Raw genomic sequence first — 27,796 nt, forward strand, 5'->3', positions numbered from 1 at the left:
AAAGTGAAAATAAAACACCATAAATCTGATAGGTAAATTTTCTATAAAACTGATCTTGAAATAGAAAATTAAATAATTTTCTTAAATTAACATTTTTTACCCTTCCAAAAGACAGAGAGACTAAGCTGCGGCTTCCCACATTTTTAATAACAGAATGAAAATATTGCACAAACTGAAACCTTGAATTATGGCACCACTTTTACAGTTGCAGAAAATTGCTTGTACATTTAACTTTTTAAATTTTATTTATTTATTTATTTATTTATTTATTTATTTATTTATTTATTTATGAGAGAGAGAGAGAGAGAGAGAGGGAGAGTGGCAGACGGAGAGAGAGGGAGAAGCAGACTCCCCACTGAACAGGACCATGGGATCATGACCTGAGCCAAAGGCAGACACTTAACTGACTAAGCCACCCCGGTTCCCCTGTACAGTTAATTTTAAAAATAAAAATATTGCTGGCATGGCTGCATTGAGAGACAAAAATAATTTATCAAAGGAGTTCTTTTTTTTTTTTTTTAAAGTTTTTTTGTTTTTTATTTATTTATGATAGTCACAGAGAGAGAGAGAGAGAGAGAGGCAGAGACACAGGCAGAGGGAGAAGCAGGCTCCATGCACCGGGAGCCCGACGTGGGATTCGATCCCGGGTCTCCAGGATCGCGCCCCGGGCCAAAGGCAGGCACTAAACTGCTGCGCCACCCAGGGATCCCTATCAAAGGAATTCTACACTTCCTTTAAGATTTATTTCATTGCTACATCTAAATTTTGATCATATGAAATCTTTTTTTAAAAGTTTTGAGAGAAGGAAACTTCTGGCTAAATAAACATGACTCATCAGCTTTTGTCTTTTAGTAGTCAGTCCAATTGTACTAGCCAGTTTTTGAGATAAGATTATCATATAATTTATTAGTCAAAGAAAAGACTTAGCTCCTCCATCTGACTTTGCCTGTTGGAAAGTCTCAGGTGAGGGAAGGGAGGAGAACCCAACCCCAGCTGAGCTGATACAGGCGCTTTTACATTTAAGAACCACAAACATTCAGATATACCATGAGACAATTGACCTACAAATCATCCATCAGTATGTAATTTTATGTAGTAAAAATAGTGGATTAGAAATCAAGAGCTCTTACACACTTTTTATTTATTAAATTATCTTTTTTTCTGACTCTGCCATATATTTACCACAAGTCACTGTCTAGCCCTTGTTTCATTGTCCATCATATAATCTTTAACATCATTTCCAGCTTTGTCATCATTGATTGGATGAGTCTTAAAACGTTGAGGTAGGAAAAAAAGGACATGGTTCCTTCTCAGATAAAACTAAAAATCTATGTCCAGATTATACCAGAAAACCACATGAAAAAAATTGTCAGTAAGGTGATAAACATAGATGCTTATTATTTTTTAATATTTTATTTTGAGAGAGAGAGAGAGAGATCAAGCATGAGTGAGGTGAGGGGCAGAGGGAGAGGGAGAAGCAGACTCCTCGCTGAGCAGGGAGCCAACTCGGGGCTCGATTCCAGGACCTCAGGATCATGACCTGAGCCAAAGGCAGAGGCTCAACCAACTGAGCCACCCAGATGCCCCAAACATAGATATTTTTGAAAAGCCTTGGCTTTGATTTAAAAAATAAATAACAAAGTGTGAGATTAGATCAAGAGATTTACAAAATGGGGATCAACTTTGGGTATGCATTTTATGGATTTTGCAAGTTTGAATTATTCCATGGGGGAGTGGTCAGAGTAGTATCACCGTTCATTGATAATCAATAGTTTTAGGACCTTATTAAACATGTAATTTTTGAACATATCTGTTTTGACTAAGATCCCACTTTCTCCATGAAGCCTTCTAGAAATTCATGATGTAATCTCATCTTGACACAACTCCTCCAAATAAATATAGCTCATGACATAACTTCCCTCATCATTCCCTTACTTTCCCAATTATTCTGTAAACATAATCTGAGATCCTGCTTTGCACAAAGCACTACACTAGTGAGACATTCCTTTATTTGCTCAATACTTGTTCAGCATGTTCTTTTGTGAATGTTAACATCAGTGTACACTCTGGGTTTGAATTTCTGGAGGAAATATATCTGCCCTCATTTGCACATTGCCCAACCCAAGTTCAGGCTAATAAAAAGAACTTAGGAAATGCTCTCAGCTGATAGCAATTTTGAATGACATGTCCCTCTGACTTAATGACTTCGTGAAGCCTATGAGATATTCTACTTATTCCAGAACTTGGTATATAATTGCGTTTACATATAGGTTCCTGGCACATGTCAGGTGCTCAGAAATGCTTGTAGGATGAATATAGGTACTGAGATTTGATGAAGGTAATGACGACAGAAGCTCATGTGGCGTAGGAAATGTCACATACTCCTACAAGAGTAAGAACCCCTGCTACACCTCTCACTGTACTTGTACTTCTCAAACACAAATCCTGAGTCCAAACTAAAAATATGCACTTGCAAGCTGCATTTAAGTAACAATGAATTACTCATTGTATAAAACTTCAGTTTCATTGGTAAGCCTACAAATATGTTGCTGTGCAAATCCTGCTGTTTTGCTATTTGGAGGCCAAACAAGCAGTCCGGTGAGGTGTCAGTAGGTATCAGTGGGAGAGTGAAGACATTTGTTTTTGGTAATTTGTTTCTAGATGTGTTTTTTCTCTTAACTCAGATAAACTCTCTCAGAGAAGAATGACTTTCTCTGTACCCTACAGAGAGATTAGCGAATACATAATCACTGTGTGACAGGTCTGGTTCCAACGTGTTTCTCATTTAATTCTCTGTCGTTTTCTCTGTGGGAAACCCGGAAATTCATTAGATTTTCATAAAAGGAGGTAAATTTCTGCTGAGGAGGCAACACAATGTTTTTTACTCTCTGGAGTGCAATTATGTCTCTGCTTCCACAGCAATATTTCATTTTATCATAGGGTTCTCTTTGTAGGATGTGTGTATTCCGTAACCTGTTTCCATAGTTTGACACAAGTTATATATTTACATTTTAAAGTTTGCTGGTTGTCCTACATTCTCCTCAATAATGGGCCCCAGAGAGTAGGTGTAACTGCCTACTAGAATATTAAATGGACCAGAAGGGTATACAAAGACCTCCCTAATGGTCACATCCTAATGAAGCATAGGACAGAATAAGTTTAAATTTTAGAAATGAAAAGTAGCATGAAAGTTGTATGTTCTCAGCCTATTCTGTTTTGTGCATAAAGGATGCATTACAAAGAGGTGAAAACATGTTTTAAAATAATGACAGAATAGCAGAATAGCAGTCATAGCCACAACCACCATCCCCCCACCCCCCAGACCTGCAGTACTTGTCAATTAGGATTAGGAGGGAAAGTCATGCCCATTGGTGTTGCCACATTAGTTGTTTCACTGGATAATAAAATTGGGTCAGCTCCGAGAGAGTCAGTTTTCTCTTTAGAAATCATGTCTGAGATTCTTAGCCTTTACTACCTGGAGAGCAAGAGACCAAAGGAGAAGGAGACACACATCCCAGCTTGCTGGCCCAGAGCACAGACCACAAGATCTCTCTACCAGTCAAGGGAGTTTAATGTTTAATGATGCGAAAATCAACTCCGTCTAGCAAACTCCCCAGTCCAAAGGAGCTTACATACTCAAACTAAAAGAATAATGATTTCTTGGTCGCTAATAATTTATGGCAGAAATCTCTAATCTCTAAAACATCTCTAATAAAAACATTCAATGTTCATTTAACCCCTTACAGTACGCTGGCATTGTTCTGGATTCCAGGGCTAAAACTAAAATAAAGGACCTGTGTGTGTGTGGATGGGGAAACTTATATTCTTGCTTATATTATCAGAGCAATGAGTCATATCTTCTGTGCATTATATCCAGTTCTAAGTTAAATGGCACTTATTCTTGTTAAAGGAATTTAATACACTACAGTACCACTTACCACAATGGACTCAAAAGCTTAAGCTATAGGTTATATTACATAATTTGGAAGTATTTCACCAATTTCTTCGGCTCTCCTTTGAGAATTTATAGGATGTTTTCCACTGGTTATTGACAAAGATGAAGATTATTCTATGTTCATAATAAGATAATTAGGAGTCTGATAGAACATATGAAAATGGAATGTAGGCTTTTCTAGGGAGACCTCAAATTTCAATGGTCTATGAGCAACCCTCGCTTGATAGCTAAGATTGGAAGGTCAGTGACCATCTCATTTCGGGATTTCTCAAAAATGGGAAACACTGACTTGTGCTTGCCAGAGTCTGATTTATTTCCCAAGACAAAGATGTACACAGGCTAGAACAAGTGTGTGGATTACACAATGAAGGAGCGAATGTGGCCTTGAGTCTGCCCTACCTTTTCAGCTGTCTTTCTACCTGTATGCAAGAAGCTGGAAAATTGTTAACAATTTAGCACTTAAAAAAAAATGAAAACACTACTCCCCACTGTTCCTCTTAAACAAAGGAGTATATCAGACCCCTTTGAGAACAGCTGCTGCTTTTGGGGCTGCTAGATTAGTGCAAACGAACTGCCCCCAGGACAAATGAGAGGGGTTTGGCAAATGTTGCTGTCTACCTTCAGTGCTCCAGAGGTACCCTTGCAGTGGTTTCAGACAGCGTGCCTCTAACGTTGGCCTGCAGTCAATAAATATTTCATGTCTCTTGCCCTGAGGCTGTGCTCAGAGGACCACCCTGCAAGTATCTGCCTCTGTGGTCACAGCTTCATACTGTGGGCGTAAAGGTGGGTGTTGAGCCAGAGGCAGGATGTACAGGCAGGATCCAATGTGGTTAAAATTTGGGATCACTGGTCTGGCTGTAGGGGATCTGGAAACTTCTTCATGTCAACACTCATTCTGGGAGGAGAAGCATGTCCACCAGAGGATTATCATCAAGCATCAGCGTGACTCACTCAAGGGTTAATGGAAGGAAGCATTCATAAGAGGTGAGGTTGCAGGTTAAGAGAGAAATAGAGGCCTCTTGTACTTTTCACTAGGCTTTCATGGTTGGGGTTAACTACGATGTTGTCTTCTGTTTAGGAAGGACACTCAAAATTCCCAAAAGGCATGGACCCAAGGGGGAAGGAATCTGTATCTCCTTAATTCTTTAATTAATTAACTAATTTTATACTTTATTTATTTATTCATGAGAGACACAGAGAGAGGCAGAGACATAGGCAGAGGGAGAAGCAAGCTCCTCACAGGGGGCCTTATGTGGGACTTGACCCCAAACTGGGATCACACCCTCAGCCAAAAGCAGATGCTCAACTGCTGAGCCACCCAGGGGTCCTCCTTAACTCTTTAATATATGTTATGAAAACATATAACATGCCTCAAAACAGTAAAGCAACAAGTAAATATCTAATGAACTGAATGACTTAGGATTTGGTCAAGTGTCTAACTGCCTGATAAAGAAGCTTAAAGGCCAGGAAAGTAGAGCCAGTTTTGTGTTACTAGAACATAAGAGGAAAAAATGAAAATGATGTCTCACCTAATGGAGGGTGGGTCTGGTTGTTATCAATTATAATTTGGATGGCTTGCTTATTATTTCTTGCTTGTTTTTTATGGACACTGGTTGAGTACCTACTGTATACCTGATACAGTAGTAAGTATTGGGTAATTAGAGATAAATAAGGCATGGTTTCTTCCTTTAAGAAGCTTAGAATCTAGGATGGTCTGCTGGTCTGCTGGCTCAGTCTGTAGAGCACATGACTCTTCATTTCAGGGTAGTGAGTTCAAGCTCCACTGGGCGTGGAGCCAACTTAAAAAAAAGGGGAGGGTGCACCTGAGTGGCTCAGCTGGTTAAGCATCTGCCTTCAGTTCAAGTCATGATCCTAGGGTCCTAGGATCCAGTCCTGCATTGGGAATCCCTGCTCAACGGGGAGCCTGCTTCTCCCTCTCTCAACCCCCTGCTTGTGCTCTCTTCCTGTCAAATAAATAAGAAAAGAAGAAGAGCTTAAATTTGAGATGGGAAGATAGACAATTAAATAAGCCCCATTGATCCTATGGTGGAGGGGCTGGTCTTGGTGGGCAGTAATAATTAGTATTAGTAACCTATGATAATTTTACTACTACCACCTTCCATTGGAATAGCAGGTTTTAGTTTAGCACTTTTTGTTTGCAGAATACATTGAACTACCTTATCTAATTAGATATAGAAGGAAATCATCTAAAAAGAAATGAATAGCTTCTAAAGTGTTAGCATTTAACCTTGGATATTGTGGTGCTCTGGGCAGATTTCCTCTTCAGTCCTGGGGCACTCATTCCCAGCTACTGGGAGATGCAGTTGCTCAAGGTTGTGTCCCTGGAACTTGGGGAACCACCTTGTCTTGTTCTAGGTTACTTCCACTCCCAGAAGCAGTGACTGAGGCCAATGACTAGCTGATTCAGATACAATGGCCTGGCCCACTTACTACAATTTGTAATAAATAAAGGGACATACTAGCTTCAAAGTAGGGCTAGGATCATCTGAGGCCTCTGTTATAACCATACAGAGGATCACCTTCTTGCTCTACTCTGCCTTCTTCACTTCCTTAGAGGTAAGGATGCAGACAAAATACAACACACTCAAGTTTGAATTCCAGGTAAAAAGTGCATAATGGTTTAGTTTAGTATATTTAAATATTTCATGGGCATCCTGTATTTTTATTGATTAAATTTAGCAACCCTATTTACAGGTGTAACTCTCAAGAGCACTCCCCAATAAACTTCCTCTGTGCTATTCTCAGCCACAGACTGTTTATAGGAAATACATTCACATAGGAAAATGTATGATGGTCACTGAGCACTTAGGGGAACCCTGCCTGAGCTAAAGGGTAAACTCAGACGGGAACAAGAGGATCTAGAAAGGTCTCTTTCACATTTGTCTGGATATAGTTCAACATTCTCATAGATATAAAAGATCTTTATGCTCACAAGCAATGACCAATTGAGAAGTTTCAGAGGCTGTAGAGACATTAAAATATTATTTCTCTCAAGTGTGATCTTGAGGCTTGAACTCTGCTCTACCACATGATATTGGCTCTGGATCTGTGTGTTTGTGTAGGTATTATACCAAAGCACAGGGACTGTATTTCCTAAAATTATACAGGGAGCGTAATCAACTTGTGACTCATCACCATCGTTTCTGAAAATCTCTTTAAAAGTTGGTCACTCCGGGCAGCCCAGGTGGCTCAGCGGTTTAGCGCCTGCCTTCAGCCCAGGGCCTGGACCTGGAGATCAAGTCCCGCATGTGGCTCCCTGCATGGAGCCTGCTTCTCCCTCTGCCTGTGTCTCTGCCTCTCTCTGTCTCTCATGAATGAATAAATAAAACCTTAAAAAAAAAAAAAAAGTTGATCAGTCCCTCCTTCGTGGAACATATACTTTTTTCTTTCTTAAGAATTTTCCAAAGTGCCACAAGCTCCTGGTCTTTCTGACAGTTCAGTAGTTGCTCCTTCCTTGTCTCTTTGGCTAATTCTTCTTCTACCTGGCCTCTAAACCATGCAGGATCCCAGAGCTGTTTCTGGTTCTTTCCTATTCTCTCTCTAAACTCGCTCTCTGTGACCTCACCTCTGCTTCAAGTGCCATCTCTATGCTAATGGTTCCCAAATTTTAATTCCCAGCCTCAGCCTTTCCCAGAGTTCCAGGTTCACATGACGGCTGCCTCCTCCACACTGCTACTTGCGTGTCTGGCAGGAATCTCAGACCTAGCGTGTCCAAAACTCAACTCTCATTCCCAAACCGGTTAAGCTTCCTGACTTCCACAGGCTAATAAACAGCATGATGATTTATTTATTCAGTGCCTTGAGCCAAAATCTAGGAATCATTCTTGTGCTTTCTCTTTTCCTCATAAACCTCATCCCATCCACCAGTAACTCCTTTGTCTGAACCTTCAGAATGAATCCTAAATCTAACCACTTCTTGCTATCTGTACTCCATACCCTAGTCCAAGCTACCCTTGTCTCCACCTGGATCCACCAGTTTAGCCTCCCAAGGTGGTATTCCCTCTTTCCAGTGGCATGGCTTTTACAGAGAAGTCAGAGTGAAATTTGTATATATTTATTTATTTATTTATTTATTTATTTTTAAAGGATTTATTTATTTATTTATTTATTTATTTATTTATTTATTCATGAGAGACACACAGAGAGCCAGAGACATAGGCAGAGGGAGAAACCTATGCAGGGAGCCTGATGTGGGACTCGATTCCGGGACTCCAGGATCACACCCTGGGCTGAAGGCAGGCACTAAACTGCTGAGTCACCCATGCATCCTAGAGTGAAATTTTTAAAACAGAAATCATGCCATTCTCTGGCCTAGAACCCTCCATTAGCTTCCCAACCCATTAGACTGGATCTGGATCGTCCTCCTCTCTATCACATCACCTGCTCTCTGTCCACCCCACTTGCTCTGCTCAAACCACAGTGGACTGGACCATCTTCCCTCCAGCTCTTCACTGACCCCACTCCCATTCCTCAGATATGCATTTCCTAATAAATCAGTGTAAAGTCTCCTCTCCAAGATTTTCTGTCCCATCCCCATCTTATTTTCTTTTGCTTATTTTCCACACTCCTTAACTGTCCTGTATACCTCTGTGTTTACTGGTTTCCCCATGGGGATGTAAGTAGTCTGTTTCCCCTCAGTAGAATATAAGCACCTTGAAAACTCAACATTTACTGATTAAATGAGTGAGTACAGTCCTGCGATAGCATTTGTTTTGAAAATATTAAATTTGTTCTCACTTGATTGATATATGAGTGAACAATGTGAGCATGATGTGAATTCTGGGTTTGCTTATCTGAATTTCATCTGTCATAAATACTGGGCATTTCAGCTGAACCAGGCTGCATAGGAATATACAATACATGCAACACATATTTCATGAGGTCAGTGAGCCACACCTGTCCTTAACTAGTTTTATGACTTTCCACCTGATTTTCAGATATATACAACGCATAAAGTTTCCGGAATCAACAATTCTAGGGTGTGTGTGGGGGGAGGAGTTTTTCCCACCAACAAGCAATTCTCTGACACTGGCTAGGCTCTCCTACAATTCAACTCAATTTTGATACCACCTATCCAGAATAGCATCAGATCCCACAAGTAAAGAGCTCAGACCCACAAGATGCCGTCCACTTCAGATCCAATCACAAGCCCAGTTTGTTCCCCTGTGCTTCTGAACAAAAATTCCAATGCCTCCCTTCCTCAGGTTGGCTTAATTTGTTAGAGCAGCTCACAGAATTCAGAAATCAGTTAAATCACTAGATTGCCACTTTATTACAAAGGATTTGAAAGTGTGCAAATCAACAGCCAGATGAAGAGATACAAAGGTGAGGTTCCAAGTAAAATGGAGCTTCTGTTCTGGAGTTTGGGGTCCAGCACAAAGTACATGGAAGTGTTCTGGTTCACCAATACGGAAGCGAATCAAACCCTCTCCTTTTGGGGTTTCTATGGAGGCTTCATTATATAGGCATTACTGATTAACTCCTTGGCCACTGGGGATTGTTTGACTCTCTAGTCCCTTTCCCCTTCTTGGAAATCACCGAGTAGAACTGAGAGTTCCAACTCTCTAGTTATGTTTGGTTCTTCTAGTAGCAAGCTCCTATCGTTCAGTGTTTTCCAAAAGTCACCTCGCTAACATAAACTGTTGTGAACAACAAGACATTCATTATGCCTTTATGGCTCTGAGGTGATTTCAGAAACTGAGGACAATTGATTAAATGTTATGACAAAAAATGCTCCCATTGCTCTTATAGCTCATGAAATTTCAAGGGTTGTGGAGGGCTGCGAGCCACAAGTCTATATTTCTTAGAAATCACAATATTGAAGTCTCCCCCCTGAAGAATGTAAGCACCTTAGGGGAACTCATCTTGTTTAACATATTCACTAGCTTCTTTGGACCAAGCAATGCGCCTAGCACATAGAAGGCACTCAAGGTTGATAGAATGAATGAATACAGTCAAGCCTGCTATAATGCTTGTTTTGAAAAACACTAGTTTGTTCCAATGCAATTAATATACAAGAGAACAATTTGCGCATGATGTGAAGTTGACATTTGCTTACATACAATTCATCTATGAAAAATACTAGGCATTTCAGCTGAGCCAGACTGCATAGAAATACACTATATATACTATACATACCTCATGTCAGTGAGCCACACTGTCTTCATCTTGTTTTATGACTTTCCACCTGATTTCAGATAGCCCTCTTTTAATCCTGTTATGGGACTGAATTGTGTTTCCTCCTTACATTCATATGTCAAAGCCTTAACTCCCAAGGTGATTGTATTTGGAGATAGAGCCTTCAAGGGGATAATTAAGGTTAAATGAGGGCATAAGAGTGGAGCCCTAATCTGATAGGACCAGTATCCTTATGAGAAGAGGCAGAGCCAACAGAGCTCACTCTTTCGCCTTACAAATAGGCAGAGGAAAAAGGCCACGTGAGGACAACATGAAGAAGACACTTCTCTGAATGAAATTGCTTTAAAGTATAAATCTGAACAAAAATCAACATGGCTGCATGGATGCTTTGGCCAGACTCAATTTTAAACTAAGTGACCTTTGTCCTTTCTTCCATAAACCTCCTCTCCTCCCATCTTAGCCTTTTGTTTCAGGAACCCCATGCCACCCTGAAAACAACTAACTATGGAGGCTGGCAGCACCTACACAATTCCTGTCAAAACCGGCTAGATCCAGTATTGGCCTATAACCCCCCAGCTCCTGGGGCAGGTTTGCAGTGTTTTTGAAGGCCTTAGCCTGCTGCAGCTTCCTTTACCCAGCAAAGCAATAAAGGATCTTCCTTCTTCATCCACGAACTCTGTCTTCATGTTGCATATTTTGGCTCCTGGGCACAGGGGTCCGTTTTTGACAGTATGTAAGCCAGGAAGAAAGTTTCTCCACAAACCATATCTGCCAGAGCCTTGATCTAGCTCTTTCAGACTCTAGATCTGTGAGAAAACAAATGGCAGACTGACACAAACCACTTGACAATGACTCACAAGCTACAACTCTACCCATGGCCTGCTCCCTCTCTTCCTCCTTTTGATTTCCTCCTCTTTCTTCTCTGCCTTTTTCTTGCTCTTCCTCTCTTTTCTCTATTGTTTTCCTTCATCTCTTTTATGATAAAAGTTTTGCCTCACTTTTTTTCTATCTTTCTTCTCTTTCTCTTATACAGAACACACTGGAAGCTTAAGTACAAGCAAAAATAAGACCCTTTTAAAAGTAAAATGCTGCATTCATTATAGTATTTAATGTTTCTTAACCATGTACTATGTGTGAACTCTACTCTCATTTTTATTCAGTTTCTATCCTCTTTTATGTATGTCTCATGAAGTTTTGAGTGCTTTACCCCCAATCCGAGTTTCTCATGGGTCCTGTGATTTTTATTGCACAATTCTGCATATTGCAGCAATTTTTAGAAATGCATATGTTGGGTTACATCAGAAACGACACTTTTATCCTTACAGAAAATTAGAATTAGAAAATCTTATTTTGCAGATGAAGCAAAAGATTGAGACATTGTGGGTGAGTCACATTGTGTTCATATTTACTGTGCCAGGCACACTTCTGTCATGTAGCTTCGTTTTTTTTTTTTTTTTTAAGGTTTTACTTATTTATTCATGAGAGACACAGAGAGAGAAGCAGAGACACAGGCAGAGGGAGAAGCAGCCTCCCCACAGGGAGCCCAATGTGGGCCTTGATCCCGGGACTCCATCCTGGGACTCCAGGATCGAGCCCTGAGCTGAAGGCTCGACCCCTGACTCACCCAGGCGTCCCTGTCTTGTACCTTTTGATATTAATCCTTATTTTTAGCATCAGCAACCATCTTTAATCTGATTATGTTCAAAGTAGGTTGTCTTTTTGTGGTGATATTTGCCTTGGCAAAAAGAAATAAGGATATGACTTAGCTAATTTAGGTCCACTGTCCGCTGCTAACAATGCAGTATGGATTAAAATTTTCAATAGTATATACTTATTACTGGCTTCAATACATTGAGTCAACAACTGCTTGAGCTCCATGCTTTATTTCGTTTTGTAGGTCAAATGAACATTCATTATTAAATAATATCAGTTTCAAATCATATAGGTCAGTAACAAAGGTAAAGTAGCTTAATATATAAAAGACCATTTTATTATTGTTTTAAGGAGCCATGCATTTTATGTGAGATAGTATTTTTCAAACATGTACTATGTGCAGATCTGTAAAAATGACTAAGGAAGTCTTAATTCTTCCTTTGGTTGTTCCATGTATATTATCTCACTTCCTGTGTAAGTTCTCCAAAACTGGGAGCCATTTGTGTGTACTGTTCTGTGATGGGAAGAACTGAGACTGGCAGATGGGTGTCTGTGACCTGACATTAGCCCTGCCATGAATTAACTAAAAGGGCTTGAACATGTTAATGAGGCTTAACTTAATGATTTCTAAAGTTCTCAGTAAAGTGAGCAGGTGTATTAGTCAGGGTTCTCCAGAGAAATAACCAATAGGATATTTATATTTATAGAGATATATCTCTATCTCTATCCTTATCCATTTAAAAGATTTATTATAGGAATTGGCTCATGAAGTTATGAAGGCTAAGTCCCATAATCTGCCATCCACAAGCAGAAGATGACTGCCCCAGCTCAGAGAAATTGAATTGATACTCTCTCCACCTCTTTGTTCTATCTGGGCCTTGATGGATTGTATGATGCCCATCCACCTGGGGAGGGTTGTCTTCTTTACTCAGTCTACTGATTCAAATGCTACTCTCTTCCAGAAAGACTCTCACAGACACACTCAGAAATAATGTATTATCAGTTATCTGGGCATCCCTTAGCCCAGTCAATTTTACAGATCAAATTAACCATCACAGTTGGGTTTTCTACTGCTTCTCCTTCAGTCCACTTTCCAAATTGGCCACATTTAGAGCTGCCCTTTGTTCAGACTATAAATGGTATCATGGAGAACTCCGTTCTTCCACCAAAACTCCAGAGACTTCTGCAAGCTATCCTAGCAGGTAAAGAGGAATAAGAAAAAGAACTTTTCTAAGAACACATAGTTCTTGAAACTTTTGAAGATGTGTACCCAAGAATGAACAATCTAACAGTTACAGACTACTGAGAGAGGAAGAGAAGATGCCAGTAAGATATGGCTAGTTCACTCAAGATGGTTAATGGGGTGAATACAAAAATTAACAAATATTTCTTTATTTCCTCTGCTGCTATAGGCCAGCTGTCCAAGATTCCTTTAACATTATTCCGTTCTGGAGTAAGAGCTGATGAGATTATTCCAGTGTGAAGATAAGTAAAACCTTTAAACTCCAACTAGATTTAAATATTGTTTTCAACTTCACTCTCAAAATAGATCACATATCCTAGTGTAGCTCTCATTAACCTACTGATATATAAGCTCATTTCTCTTTTAAGATTCTTTTATTCTGACAGTGAATTCTTTCCAACTGAAAAGAAGGGGATAAAAAAAAATCTAACAGCTATAAACATGAACGTGACAAAAAATAAACAACAAGGCAAATACATATATGTATATACTAAGATACAGCAAGTTGGATTAAGTTGCTTCCAAGGCACCATCCAAATCTAAGCTTTTACAAAATATGTAAAACTTACTAGTTGTAAACATATTGATTGACCAGCTGCTACGTTGTAAACTAGAATTTATGTCTTTTGTTCAAAATCTTACAGAAGTGGAAAACCATGATCATAGCCCTCAAAGGAACGACCTTGAGATGTGCTTAAATATTGCAGTGATAAGCCACACACCCCATAGTGAGGTACTCATTCGGAAAACTCGTGATCTTGTCTCTGGGAGAGCCGATAGGACTAACTGTCCACATATCTTGTGTTGAAGAAATGAGAATGCTATTGTTATCAACAACAACAACAAAATGAGCAAACTGATGAGTTCTACAAAAGATGGTCTGTTTTGCCTTTAAAATACAGAAGGGGGCAAAGGAAAGGGCACTTTAAGAAAAATGACACGCATATTTTTAGCAGAAGTTATGACCACTCATGTGACTCAACACAAAATATGTCACATCTCCATAATAGCTTCATGCTTGCTATTGTGCTAATTGAACTATGTATTTCTGATGCATTCCCTATTCATGTTAAGTGTGGGTAACAAATGATAGAAGTCAACAGTCACGGCAATTGGACATACTGAATATCTTTCTTCTGTGACTCTGAGTCAGTCTCCTCAGTGGATTACTAAACACATTCCAGAAATCTCATAAGTTACTACTGGTCTAAAAATGGATATAATTAAAGATGAGTAAACCTACCGCAGAGTTTGATGTAATCTTTTAGGGTAATTAACACAAACTATTTACAATGGACTTTTATTCTACTTTTCTAAAGATTGCATATATGTTACTACAAGTTCATATAGCTTGCCATTACAAAAGTGACCCCCCTCCCTAACGTATACATGCAAAGAAAGCAGATGCCTGCATTGTAACTGTTCTATAGGAGGTAAGATCAGTACCTCTGGTTGGAACTTTGACCAGAGCCAGGTGAGGATATGGGAATCCTTCACAGATTTCATGACTTTAAAGATTTACCAGTAGACACCTTTGGGTTTCAGAGTACTGTGCTCTGAAGTAATAACTTCCAAAGTCTAAGATCTGATTGTCTCAACTAAGACTGCTTTTATTGTTATACCACTAGCTACTTTCCATGGTGTGGGGAGAGATGGCTCATTCCAAAATTCTCCTTTTCACGTCTGAAAGAGTGTTATCAAAATCTGGAAAAAAAGTTCCTTTTCTTGCTTTTGCTGGCTTTCTTTTAACTCTAACACTAACTTTCCATAGTAGGGCTTTCTATTCTATGTGGACTTAATAAAACAATCTATGAAATAGGATAGACACTTCTGAATAATTCATTTTATCTTTTCTTTTATAATTGAGCATTACTTCTTAGAGGCCCAGTGCTCTCACGTTATTTCTGTAGCCCCCCACAACTGCTTCATGTGAGTAATTTCCTCCTTTGCAGGTTGATGAAATTGAGGCTGAGGGATTATATCAATCTCCTCAGATCACAAGGCAAAGCTGAGAACCAAATCGGGTTTGTTTTTTTTTTTTTTCCCTGTATTCCAAGCTTTGGTTTGTACAGCATATTCATTCTTGGAACTCTGTTACGTATTACACAGTTCAAAACCTAAATTTTTCCTTCTCTATAGAGATAGCTGTGGGGGTGCTATAGGGTTTGGAAAGAGCAAATGGTCAGATGTACATTTGCTTCTCAGAGCCTACTCAGGGAGAGTACATGAATTCGTGTGCTGGCATATACGAGAGATTCTTCAAGCACTGAAGAATAGCATGACAAAATGAGAGGCTAGCCATGGAGTCCAGATATTGAATTGACCTGCTTTAATTACCCTATGCTCTTAGAGGCGCCCATGGGATCTTCAAATCCCTTTCTGACCCTTGATGCAAAACACCGAAGTTTTCTTTCCATCATTACACCCAGAGTTATGCCTAGATGTCCTGTCATATCAGGGATTAAAATAACCTTTGGCTTGTTTTTATTACATCAAAGAAATAGAAAACAAATTGGAGAAATCAATAGTCACAAAAATTCAAATCCTGCCTTTGAGCTAGTTTAGTCTCACTATAATTTGACCTGATTACAAGTTAGGAGTAGTTGAGAATATTTTCCTTTTTTTGTAGCTGTCAAAATTCAGTTGATACATCACAGATCCCTAAAGCTATGTAGGGAACTCTTCCCTTAATTCCATCCGCTTCATTTCTAAGCATCTATAATAGTCACACAGCTGGGTTCAGTGAGAGTTCTGCTTGCCATGAGCGTGAGATCATGCCCTGAGTAATTACAGTGAGCATGCAGTGAAAATATGTGTGAGTATAATGTCAGGAAATCATGCAAATTTTATTATCTTCAGTGAAGTGGTAGCTGGTAGAGAACTTGTCAGTATTTGCAACTTGAAGCCTCTAATTACCTTGATTTACTTGTAGTACCATTCATAACCTTGCTGCTGTGCTGTTCCTGACAGCACTTTTGCATTTTACAAGAAAGGAATAATGCCACATAAATAATTTAAAAACAATAAATCATTTAGAGTGGCTTTAAACCAAGACCTAATGCAGTAGCTGGCTGACTTCTTGCTGCACTTGACAGGTAGCTGGCATGCAGAATTCATCCGTGCCTTATAAGTATTTACTTTTAAAATTCACAAATCCAAAATTGGGTTGAGGGGGAAAAATGAGACCTAAATTCCTTTCTCCTGAATAGTCAGTCCGTTTCACCGTTTTGAGGCCAAATATGAAACAGAGAAATTAAGTTCTATATAGGATAGTTCTATTTAAAACACAGATGTGCTGAGTTATGCTAGTAGGTGAGTAATTAAGACTGATTCTCCAAGCAGAGCTGGCTGAGTGTTGGAGGAGTATATAAACATGCCTGTGGCACCATACCCACTCCCACCCCCACCCCCACCTCGACCCGAGCTGGAGGGAAAAGACTGGAAAGGTTGGGGAGTGGGGATAAGAGAAGAAGCTGATATGTCACCAGCTCCCACCTACTCTCAGGGGAGGACATGCTCTTTCTCTCTGGTCATCTCTATTCACATAAGACAAAGCAGATAATGAAAAGCAAAAACCCATGGAGAAAAGCTTCTACTTAAGAAAAAAGGTAGGACTGCTTCCATTATGCCTGAGGGAGAGCTGGGTCTGCCAGCTGCCTTTGGACAATTGAGTTCCTACTGGGTGCCAAGCAGGTCATTATCTCTTTTAATCCTCACAACAATTCTCTGAGGTAGGTATGATTATCCCCTTTTATAGATAAGGACAAAACCTGAGTTAGATTAAGTAATTTGCCTGAGATCACCAGCTAGGAAGTGACTATCAGAATTAAGTCTGAATGGGTCTGACTCAGGCAGCACCCTCCCTGCATCCCCTGCTTTGTCACACCCACCGCTCCCACAAACCTGACTTATTCTTAACTCCACGTACAAATCCATGTATATGTTTGACATTTAGGCAGTCCTGGGTACATTCAGAATGGTGGAAATGTCCCTCTTCGCCCACTCCAGAAGGCCCCACCCCCCCAAACATCTTCTGTGTAAATAACTCACAGAGGGCAACAGGGCACACAGATGGCTTGCCTGAAGTGGGTGACTTCATCTCTCCTTTGTACATTGCTTCCCCCCCAAACCCAGGGTGATTCTCCCTAAGTTCCCAGCTACCTCCTTGCCCTCATCATGTTTCTCTTTCAGGGGAGACTCCCCCAGACCTGTGAAAACCCCAAAGTGATTTTTCCTTCCCAGATGCCAACATTCACATATTTATTTCCTTGGGCCAATGGTCTCAAAATGTTAGCCTGCATAAGAATCACTTGAAGGTTTCTCAGCTCACCTTGCAGCTCATGCTCGGAAGTGGTAGCAGTGGGATCTTAAAAGCAGTTCCAGGCTGGGATTTTTGGATGATATTTCTGGCTAAGCCTTGTTCTCTGATGCTGAGTGATTATTTGGGCTTACATAGGTCCCTAATAGATTCTGTGCTTAAAAAAAAAAAAAAAAAAAGAATCACTTGGAGGGATTACTACTATCTTGTGAATTAAAGATGTGAAATGCTCAGGCCCATGGTAGGCTTTGGTAAATGCTGTCCTTTTTATTCTAACTTTTAGATGTCCTCCTTTTTTCTGACTTAAGTTTAACCATGGTGTTTCTAGGCTTTGGGCATCAGTTTCTATTTACCAGCAGCAGGTTCCTCGAATTCATGCATTCACAAGGAGGAAAGTCCTGGGGGGGGGGGGCAGGGGGTTACCTTTTATTTGCACCATGTGAGAAGGCAAATGTAAGATACTTGTGCCCTCTCGTGTCTGCGTGGCATGCTCAGAAGACCTTGTAGTCTAACTACGGTTGTGCATCATTTAGGGGAAAATATCATTTCTTTAGAAATGTACTCGGTTCAAATGTCTTGGAAGTGTTTCGAGGACAAGAGAGTTGTTCTTTAAGAACTGAAAGCAGGGGATCCCTGGGTGGCTCAGCGGTTTGGCGCCTGCCTTCAGCTCAGGGTGTGATCCCGGAGTCCCGGGATCAAGTCCCATGTCGGGCTCCCTGCATGGAGCCTGCTTCTCCCTCGGCCTGTGTCTCCACTTCTGTGTGTCTTTCATGAATAAATAAATAAAATCTTAAAAAAAAAAAGAACTGAAAGCAAATGGCAGAGTTCAGCTGGTAAAATCTGCTAGAAGCTTCCTAACGCTACTGAGAGGCAAATTGGTTTGCTAGAGGTTAGGCACCCATCAGAAGGGAAGCAGGTGCAGACTTGGGAAAGCTAGCTGCCAAAGAATCTTGCCTTTGGTGGGGAAAGATTGCTATGGAGGAAGGAACCTGGTGGGTTTTTACCAACTGCTCAGTGAAGTGGTTCTCAAAGTGTGATCCTTGGACCAGCAGCACCTGAGATCTTGACAGCATGCATTTTCTCTGGTTTCACCCCAGACCTCCTGAATCAAACTCTGGGCATGGGGCCTAGAAATATGTATTTTAGTAAGTCCTTCAGGGGATTCTGATGAACAGGAAAGTGTGGCAACACTGGTCTGGAGCAAGTTTTCTCAAAGGAACCAAAAGGGAAGGAACCAAATCTCTTGACCTGAGATTTTAGCGGTGACTGGTCTGTCATTGCCATTATAGTCATACCTAAGGACAATGAAAAGCACCAGGAGGGCAGAAGTCCAGGTGATTCTCCACCCTGGCTGCACATTGGAATCCCTGGGGGCACTTAAAAAAATGCCATTCCAAGGAGATTTACACCACAGAAACAAACAACAAAAACCCCAGACGGCTAAGACCACACCTAGGAAAACCCACTCTGGATCCTAGCCAGTCTTATTTCATTGTTCTGAGGTGGGAAACCAGGGGTCCTTATTTTCAGTGGTTCCTTAGAGGACTCTAATGCCATGGCCTGTGTTCAGAATTATTGTTGCAGATACTTGAAGTTTGGAATACTGGAAAACTGAAAATACCATGAGGGAAGTTAGTGATATTCTCTTAAAAGCACAGTGTAACGAAGTTTGGAAGATAACCGCTGCCATTTAGCTGGGTTATCAGACCTGTCACACTTGGGAGACCCTATATATCGCAAGGTCACTGCCATTGTTCCCACTGGGAACTCTTAACAGCCTTGATGGGTCTGTTTGGCCCACACACAAGTGGCTCACTGCCCTTTACAACTATCCTCTGTATAAGGGGAAGGTAGGGAAGGTCATGGAATAAACTTTGGTGTCATAGTGAGAAAATCCATGTTGGACACCTGCCTTGCCACTAAGAACGTAGAATAACTTAAATGTTCTGTACTTGTTTATTAATCTCTTCCACCCAATAAGCTTTCCTCCAGCTTGAAGATAAAAGCTTTACTCATAGTTTCTTTTGTTAAATGAAAAATGGACATTTGTACATTTTGTTATTAAGAGACTACATAATCAGTGTACCACAGATCTCAATCCTTGAGTCTTTTTCCTTTGACTTTTTCATTTATTAAAGTTAACCTTTCACTTTTCAGTAAGACAGATGCTCTAAGGGAAATGCAGAAATTGCCAGAATTATCCTTACACTATGAACTGAGAATGTCCACTTTACCTCTTTCAACTGAAAAAATCACAAATGCAATCACAGGTGCAATCTGTAAAGTTACCTGTAAAGTTTTGATAAAAGAAATGGAATTTGCCATAGAAAGTTGAAAAGATTCTTTAACTGCCTTTTAAAAGCTGCCTTTTTTTTTTTTTTTTAGACTACTGTTAGACGTGCTTACATTGGATTTCATGATTCTTTTTTTATTATGAAGCCAACTTCTAAGCCGAGAAGGGCTTGGCTGAAGCACAGTCCTTTCCTCCCATAAATGATGCTCCAGATCATATGCAATTCTGAGCGGTATCATATGAAGCGTATCACACAATTACTACGGTCTATTCATCATGGTTGGTTTCAACTGCTGGGTTTGGAAATCAAAGAAGGATCAGGTTCTAAATGGAGTACTTAGGATAGATATGGCCTCTACCTTTATTGCTCCTGTACTCTATCCTTTTTACATTTTAATGCTATAACTATTCTTTCTGCTATAGATAAAAGATCTCTATTTTCCCTGTGTATCTCCCTCCCATTCTTTCCCTTTTTCCCCCTTACTCTAACATATCTCCAAGAATTATTAAATCAGAAAAGCTCATTTGAGACTTTCATGTAAACTTTCATTTTTGTCGAGACACAGGTCAACCAATAATGCCAGTTTTCATTCATATGCTTTTAACCAACCTTGATACACATATGTGTCTATCAATACAACAGATATGCTCATGTGCACACATATATACATACCCCACCATCCCCTGCACTGCACACTTTTGCAGCCTCAATAGAAAAGCCATTTCCTTCTCTTTCACTGATACATGGTCTTGGAGGTAGTCAGGTGGGCCAGGACTACATGGTAAAATGGGAAGGTATTGGACTGGAGGAGACAAGACCTCCTCTAGTTAAAGATGTACAGCACTTTTTAACTAGCATGAAAGAATAACCAATTGAGATATTAAAAAAATCTTTTACATAATTGGCAGATGGGATTGAAAAATGATATTGTGATTTAGTAAACAGAGCCTATACTGCACCTCTCTCATTTGGGTCTTTGTGGCTTGTGCAAGAATATTTTTCAGTTATAATAGCTATTTAAAATCTGGGGCGCCTGGGTGGCTCAGTTGGTTAAGCATCTGTCTTCAGCTCAGGTCAAGATCCCAGGATCCTAGAATCTGGCCCCGCATCAGTCTCCCTGCTGGGGCGGGGGGGAGGGGGGTGTTTCTGTTTCTTCCTCTCCTTCCTGCTTGTGTTCTCTCTCTCTCTCTCAAATAAGTTAAAAAGTTAAAAAATCAAATAATTTTGCTCTCGCTGATATATTTTAAGTATTGATAACAATTATTTAATACATTGTAAACTATGTTTTATCTCCTTTTCAATCTCCATGTATATTTAAAATGCATGTTATATACTATGTAATATATAATATATGTAACCATTATATAATCTATTATATATAATGTATTACATGTTATATGTAATCTATTATGTATAAATCTAATGCTATTTCATGTTGATAAAGGAAGACTACTCATGTAGAAGACAGTTTGTGACAGAAAACTAGTAACAAAAAAGACCCTAAGTAGAAGAATTAGTATTGAGTTTATCCACAATCAAAGGCAGTTATAGTCCTTTTTTGAAAACAAACTGAAACCCCTACAAATCTTACTGAGTATTTATAAGGTGAATGCTTTATTCAGCAAGAGAGATGCAAAGGGTATATATCAAAGTAAATTCTCAACTTTGAGTTGTGAAGTGTTTCAAATACATATTAAAAATTTGACAGGTAGAGTTCCTTTATGACATAATTTCTGTGGTTCTTATGAGACTTAGGGAATTAAATACCTAAGAGACTTCGCAAATTCCATTTTATACCTACTGACACTCAATCATACATCTTGTTCTCTTTTCTTCTATCATATATGGATATAAACAAATTTCATGTGGGAGAAATTTCAAGCTGAGAAAAAAAAAGGTTGGGTGGATCAATAGGTATGCAGAAGTATAGGTAAATGGGTGAGAAATACTTGACTCCCCTAGCCAACGTCTCCATACCTTTTGAAATCAACCCTATTAATAAAAATTTGAGTCCACATTAAAAAAAAATTTTTGTAAAAATTTTAGATCTTTAGGGACACCTGGGTGGCTCAGTGAGCGTGATCCCGGAGTTCCAGGATCGAGTCCCACATCGGACTCTCTACATGGAGCCTGCTTCTCCCTCTGCCTGTGTCTCTGCCTCTCTCTGTGTGTCTCCCATGAATAAATAAATAAAATAAAAATCTTTAAGAAAAGATTTTTAGATGTTTAAAATTTTTTTTAAGTTTTTTTTTTTAAAAGATTTTACTTATTCATGACACACAGAGAGGCAGAGAGAGAAGCAGCCTCCTCGCAAGGAGCCGGATGTGGGACTCAATTCTGGGACCAGGATCATGCCCTCAGCCAAAGGCAGACGCTCAACCGCTGAGCCATTCAGGCATCCCAACCATAGTGCATTCTTACTGCCCTTAATTATAATTAAATGTGAGTATAAGACATACAAATTAAGATAATTAGGCTAAGAACAGGAGTAAGATTCAAAGTTGTGATGCCTGAGTGGCTCTGTTGATTGGGTGTTCAATTCTTGATTTTGGTTAGGTTCTCGATTTCAGGGTTGTAAGATAGAGCCTCTATGTAGGGCTCTGGGCTGGGCGAAGAGTCCACTTGGTATTCTCTCTCTGCTCCTCCCCACCAAAAGATTGAAAGTCTATTTGAGAACTATGTGTCAAGCACTGTGCTAAATTTTTCTGTGCATTTTTTCATCTCATCCTTTAAAGTACTTCATAAACTAAGTACACTTTATTATGTTTAGCTTACACTTAAAGATAAACAGGCTTAAGAGATTTTGTGATTTACTCAAAATGACATAGTCACAAAAGGGTGGATCTAAGATTAAAAGTCTGATGAAGATTAAAATTCAGATCATTCTGGATAGCAGCTAAGGCTCTGGATTCAATTCTATATTGATTTTCTTACCTTTTTACTAATAAGGATGCTCCAGTGCTTCACTGAGATGAAAATCAACAGCATTTCAATACACTTTATGGGGGCATGTTCGGATAAGTCATTTGTAAGTAAGCATTCTTGTGGTTTGCTTTATTATGAATTAATGATAACACAGGCTATCAGCTCTGCCAAATTTTAATATACATTCAATAACTGTTTTTATAACAGTTAAACCTTTGTCTTAAAAAATGTGAGTGGGGAATTGTCAAAAATATGAAATACAGCCAGCCAGACTAGAACACGAATTGCTTAAACTTTCCCTGCAATTATATATATTTTCTTTATACAAGCACACAATACAAACAATCTTAGCATACTGCTGACATATCACAGATTCATCTATTTCTTTCTGATGAGGGATTTTAACTTTCCCTTAAGCAGGGCATCTCTCTGTCTCTGTCTCTCTTCTAACGTCCAGATAAGACTCCTTAGAAGAGATACTATTTTCTCAGGGGAACTTCATGATCACCCTCCTTGCAATATTCCTTGGTCCTGGAGGCCACATCCTAGGGTCAGTGGGTTGCCCCTGAACTTGGTCCCCTCTGTGGTAACACACTCTGACCCATCAGCTGAGTTCATTTAATGAGTGCCTCAGAAACATAATCCTAATGAAGACAGCCATACGTGAATGAAAGATGGATTTTGCACCAAGTCAGAGAGCCATGCTGAAAGCCTCAGTGTTCATGGAATCTGTTATATCATTCTTCACTAATTTTTATTGCTTTGCTATCAGCCTTGTGCCAGATGCTGTGTTTTTATTTTTACTCAGTGTGCTGCAAAGTGATCACGGGAGCAGTTTCCTAATTAGAAGGGAAAAGTAACTGTTAAGTGGCAAGTATTTACATTTTAAGATATGGGGGATACACATATTTAAAGTTTCATTGGTCTTTTGTGGACAGATGTTCTATTGCCTTATTTATATTAATACAAATGTACTGTACAGTGAGTGATATGACATTGCTCTTCTGTACTTTTGATTTCTGTGTAAAATCATTTTATAAAGAAATTTGTCTTATTTTATTGAATCAAAGACTATGGACCCTGTGATTAAGTAGTAGAATCCTTTCAAAATAAGTGGTATTACATTTCTATATTTGAAGAATGGCAATATTTTTACTGTGAAGAAGTAAAGTATCCAGAAAAAAACAATTGTTCAAGCAATTTATATTGAAGAATAGAAAACAAAAATTGGAGAAATGTTTTATCAGAGATCATCATATATTAGTAAAAAGCAGATTTTTTTTTAAAAGCAGATTTTGATAAAAATGAAAAATCCAGATAATTGTCTAAGTTCTTACACCTGGACATAATACATTCAATTGTTTCATTTAATGCTAAAATATTGTAAACTATCATTTAAGAAGAATTCCTAAGAAGTAAAATGATTTCTATTTGAATACAGAAAATACTAAGGAATCCACTAAGGAATTGCTAGAACTTGTGAACAAATTTAGCCAGGTTGTGGCAACAAGATCAATATATAAAAATCAATATATTGTGTGTATATATGAGTTTATAGTCTACTATATACCCTTGCAATGACCAATTCAAAAAGAAAATCAAGAAAAAAATTTTGGGGTGCCTGGGTGGCTCAGTCAGTTGGGTGTCCAGCTCTTGATTTCTGCATGGATTATGATGTTGGTGTCACACAGTTGAGCCCTGCAATGCTCTGGTCAGTGTGGGATCTGCTTGGAATTCTCTCTCCCTGTGCCCCTTCCCCTGTGAGCTCTCTGTCTAAATGGATAAATAAAATCTTTTTAAAAAATCTTAAAAATAAAACAATTTAATTAAAAAAACCATCAGAAAGAATAAAATGCTCAGGAATAAATTTAACAAAATACTCTGAAAACTACAAAATATTTTTTAAAAGAAACGAATAATCTAAGTAAACAAACATATTTTGTGTTCATGAATTGGAATTAATGTTACTAAGATAGCAAAATTCCCCAAACAGATCTATAAATTCAACATAATCCCTATCACAATCCCAGCTGGCTTCTTTGTAGAAACTGACACACTGATCCTGAGATGCATATAGAAATGCCAAGTATCCAAAATAGCCAAAGCAAGTTTGAAAAAGAAAAACAAGGTTGGAGGACTTACATTTCCCAATTTAAAACTTACTACAAAACAACAGTAATCAAGATGGCATAGTATTGGCATAAAGATAAACCTATAAATCCACGGAATGGAATTGAAAGTCTAGAAATCAACCCACATAGCTATGATTAATTGCTTTTCAAGAGTGTCCAAGACCATTCAACATAGAAAAAAAGAGTCTTCGCCGAATGGCACTAGATCAACTTTATTTCCACCCTGAAAGGAATGAAGTTGGACTACTACTTCAATATTGCATGCGAAAATTAATTTGAAATATATTAAAGACCTAAATATAAAAGCTAAAACTCTAAAGCTCTTAGAAGAAAGTATAGAGATAAATCTTCATGAGCATGGATTTGGCAATGGTTTCTTACACAACAAAAACGTAAGCAACAAAAGAAAAAAATTAAACAGACTTTACCAAAATTAATTGTTTTTGTACTTCAGAGGATACTATCAAAAGAGTGAAAAGACAACTCATTAATGAGAGAAATTGTTTGCAAATCATATATCTGATAAGTGGCTAATATTTAGAATACAGAAAGGACTCCTATAATTCAATACTAAAAAGGCAACCTTTTAATAAATGGGCAAAGAATATTAATAGACATTTCTCCACAGAAGTCATACAGAGGCCAGTAGTCCCATGAAAAAAATGTACAGTGTAATTAGTTGTCAGGGAAATGCAAATCAAAACCAGGCTGAAATACACTTTACATTCTCTAGGGTAGCTCTAATAAAAAAAAAATCAAACAATAACAAGTCTTGGTAAAGATGTAAAGAAATCAGGATCCTCATTATATGGCTGTTGAGAATGTCAACTGGTGTAGACATTTTGGGAAGCAATGTGGCAGTTCTTCAAAAAGTTAAGCATGTAGTTACCATTTTACCCAAGAATTCCACTCCTAGTATACATTCAAGAGCAATAAAAACATAATCATGCAAAGATATGTGCACCAATTTTCATAAAAGCATTATTCATAGTAGCCAAAGGGCGAAAACAACCCAAATGTCCATCAACTGATGAGTGGAAAAACAAAATGTGATATAATCCATATAGTGGAATATTATTCAGCCAGAAATTTAAAGTACTGATACAGCTATAACAGAAATGGAACATAAAAATATTAAGCTAAGCAAAAATTCACCTCATATTATGAGATTCCATTCATATAAAATGTTCAGAACAGGCAAATATATAGAGACAGAAAGAAAATTGTGGTTGCTTACAACTGGGAGAGGAGTCTGGGTGGGTGGGGTGATAACTAAAGGCTACATGGTTTCTTTTTTGAGGTATAATAATGCTCGGAAACATGTTGATTGGTTGCACAACTCTTAATATACTAAAACCACTGAGCTATAGACACTCTAGGTTTGTGAATTGTATGTTATGTGAATTAAAATTCAATAAAATTGTTGCCAAAAAAGTATTATTTCTGAAGCAACAGACATTTTTAATTTTAAGTATCTAGACCATCCAATGAGAATTTTCCAATTATATTTGTGCAAAATAAGGAAACATTTTTGACTGTTTTTTGAAGGGAACTTTATTCGGTCTGAATGAATAAACATTTAATATACTTTCAAAGTTCAGGTTCATTTAAACTTTGAGTTTGTCTCTTATTAGCATTGTGAAGTTAATGGTTGCAAAGGTCAAGGGATGTGAAATTGGAGAACAAATTCTTTAGACGTTTTTCTTTCTTAAACAGGTGCATCCTATCTAGAGAAACAGTTGCTGTAACCCTTATATCCATTTTTTTCATAATATCTCAGTAGAAAATACTATTTTCAGAAAGTATTGTCTTGCCAGTGAGTTATACATTTACAACCTATCATTCTTGCCCGACTATGAAAATAATCTTAAGGCATCACTCCAGAATCCTAAGAGCTGGTGCAAGAGCCAACTGTGTTTGCCTCTCGTCTCTCTTTTGCCTCTGAGCCTTTCTACTTAATAAATCTGAAAAAATGTATTAGTCACAGTGGTTTTGTGTTCTGCTTTCCTAAAGCTCTGTTCTAAGCAAGCCGTTTCACTTCTGTACTAAAATTTCCCTCCTTTTTGCCATCTTTCACCCTGGGCTTTTCCAGACCTAAAATGTCAAAGTGTCAAGCAGATGGAATTACATTTGGAGCATTGGTTTGGTAGAGAATGACTCCATGCTTTTAGGAGATCTGTAGTTGTATTATTTTTAAAAACAATGCGCTGTTAATAAAAGAGTTACTGAAACCAGTCCTCTGTCCCAAGTAACTACTGTGTTTAGATAAAATATTTGATACTGTAAAGTAAAAATCAGCATAGGCCATTTGTTGAGATACCTAGGAAGTTATAGTAGGCCAGATTTTTGTTTAGTAATTCTCTAGAATTGGTACACTTGGATATACTTCAATTTTTTTTTTTTTTTATTTTTTTATATTTGGGCTAAAGAAGCTAAAACAGCTAAACTTTTACACAGTTAGAATGGCTTCCTTCTTGCCAGGGTCATCTTGTTATACTCTTGCAAAGAACTGACACTAGAGTTCCCTTAACTAGAAGTGCACAAAAACACATTTCTGTGATTGGGAGGGGAGTCTTCTCATTTTTCCCCTTCCCTTCACATATTGGCTTTTGGACCTATAGGATTGTGATTACGTTTTAATGCTTTGTAGGATACGACAAGGGAAAACATGAGTACTGCCAAACAACCCACTGGGAATCAAGACTCTTTCACTTTCTCTGGTTTGGGATAATAGTTCGTCATTCAATAAATATTTATAAGCTAATTCTACATGCAAGATACTACCTAGATGTCTAACCTCATTGGATTTAACTTTTTTTCATGCTCGCTTTGGCAGCACATATACTAAAATTGGAACGATTTCAATTTTTTTTGTCTGTAAAATTAAACATGATATTTAAGCTATAAACTAGATTTTTCTGTGATCCAGAGAGCAGAGGTTAACACATTTGACATTTCTTCCAAAGAGATCACCATTTTTACCAGTATTTATACACTTAAGACAATACTCTCATTCGCTGAGATGTTCCCTGTTTTTCTAAATAGTGTTAGTAAAGTCTTGTACATGTCTCGAACTAAAATGAAAGTCACTCTAAATGAATATTATGGACACGTGTG

General features: G+C 38.5%; 1 long non-coding RNA gene across 2 annotated transcripts in view; it reads right to left on the reverse strand.

Moving 5' to 3' along the window:
- Positions 1 to 9,237: 9,237 nt before the first annotated feature.
- Positions 9,238 to 27,796, reverse strand: part of LOC144304184 (uncharacterized) — a 29,357-nt gene continuing 10,798 nt past the window's right edge. Inside the window, exons 4-5 of one of the 2 annotated variants that reach the window (XR_013371135.1) lie at positions 17,341 to 17,485; positions 9,238 to 10,920 (exon numbers count right to left, since the gene is read on the reverse strand). This is a non-coding gene — a long non-coding RNA (uncharacterized LOC144304184). Of the gene's footprint in view, positions 10,921 to 11,999; positions 12,963 to 17,340; positions 17,486 to 27,796 lie in introns of those variants that run through there. The other variant, XR_013371136.1, reaches the window with a different exon arrangement.

Source organism: Canis aureus, chromosome 33, assembly GCF_053574225.1.
Source record: "Canis aureus isolate CA01 chromosome 33, VMU_Caureus_v.1.0, whole genome shotgun sequence".
Lineage (NCBI taxonomy): Eukaryota > Metazoa > Chordata > Mammalia > Carnivora > Canidae > Canis > Canis aureus.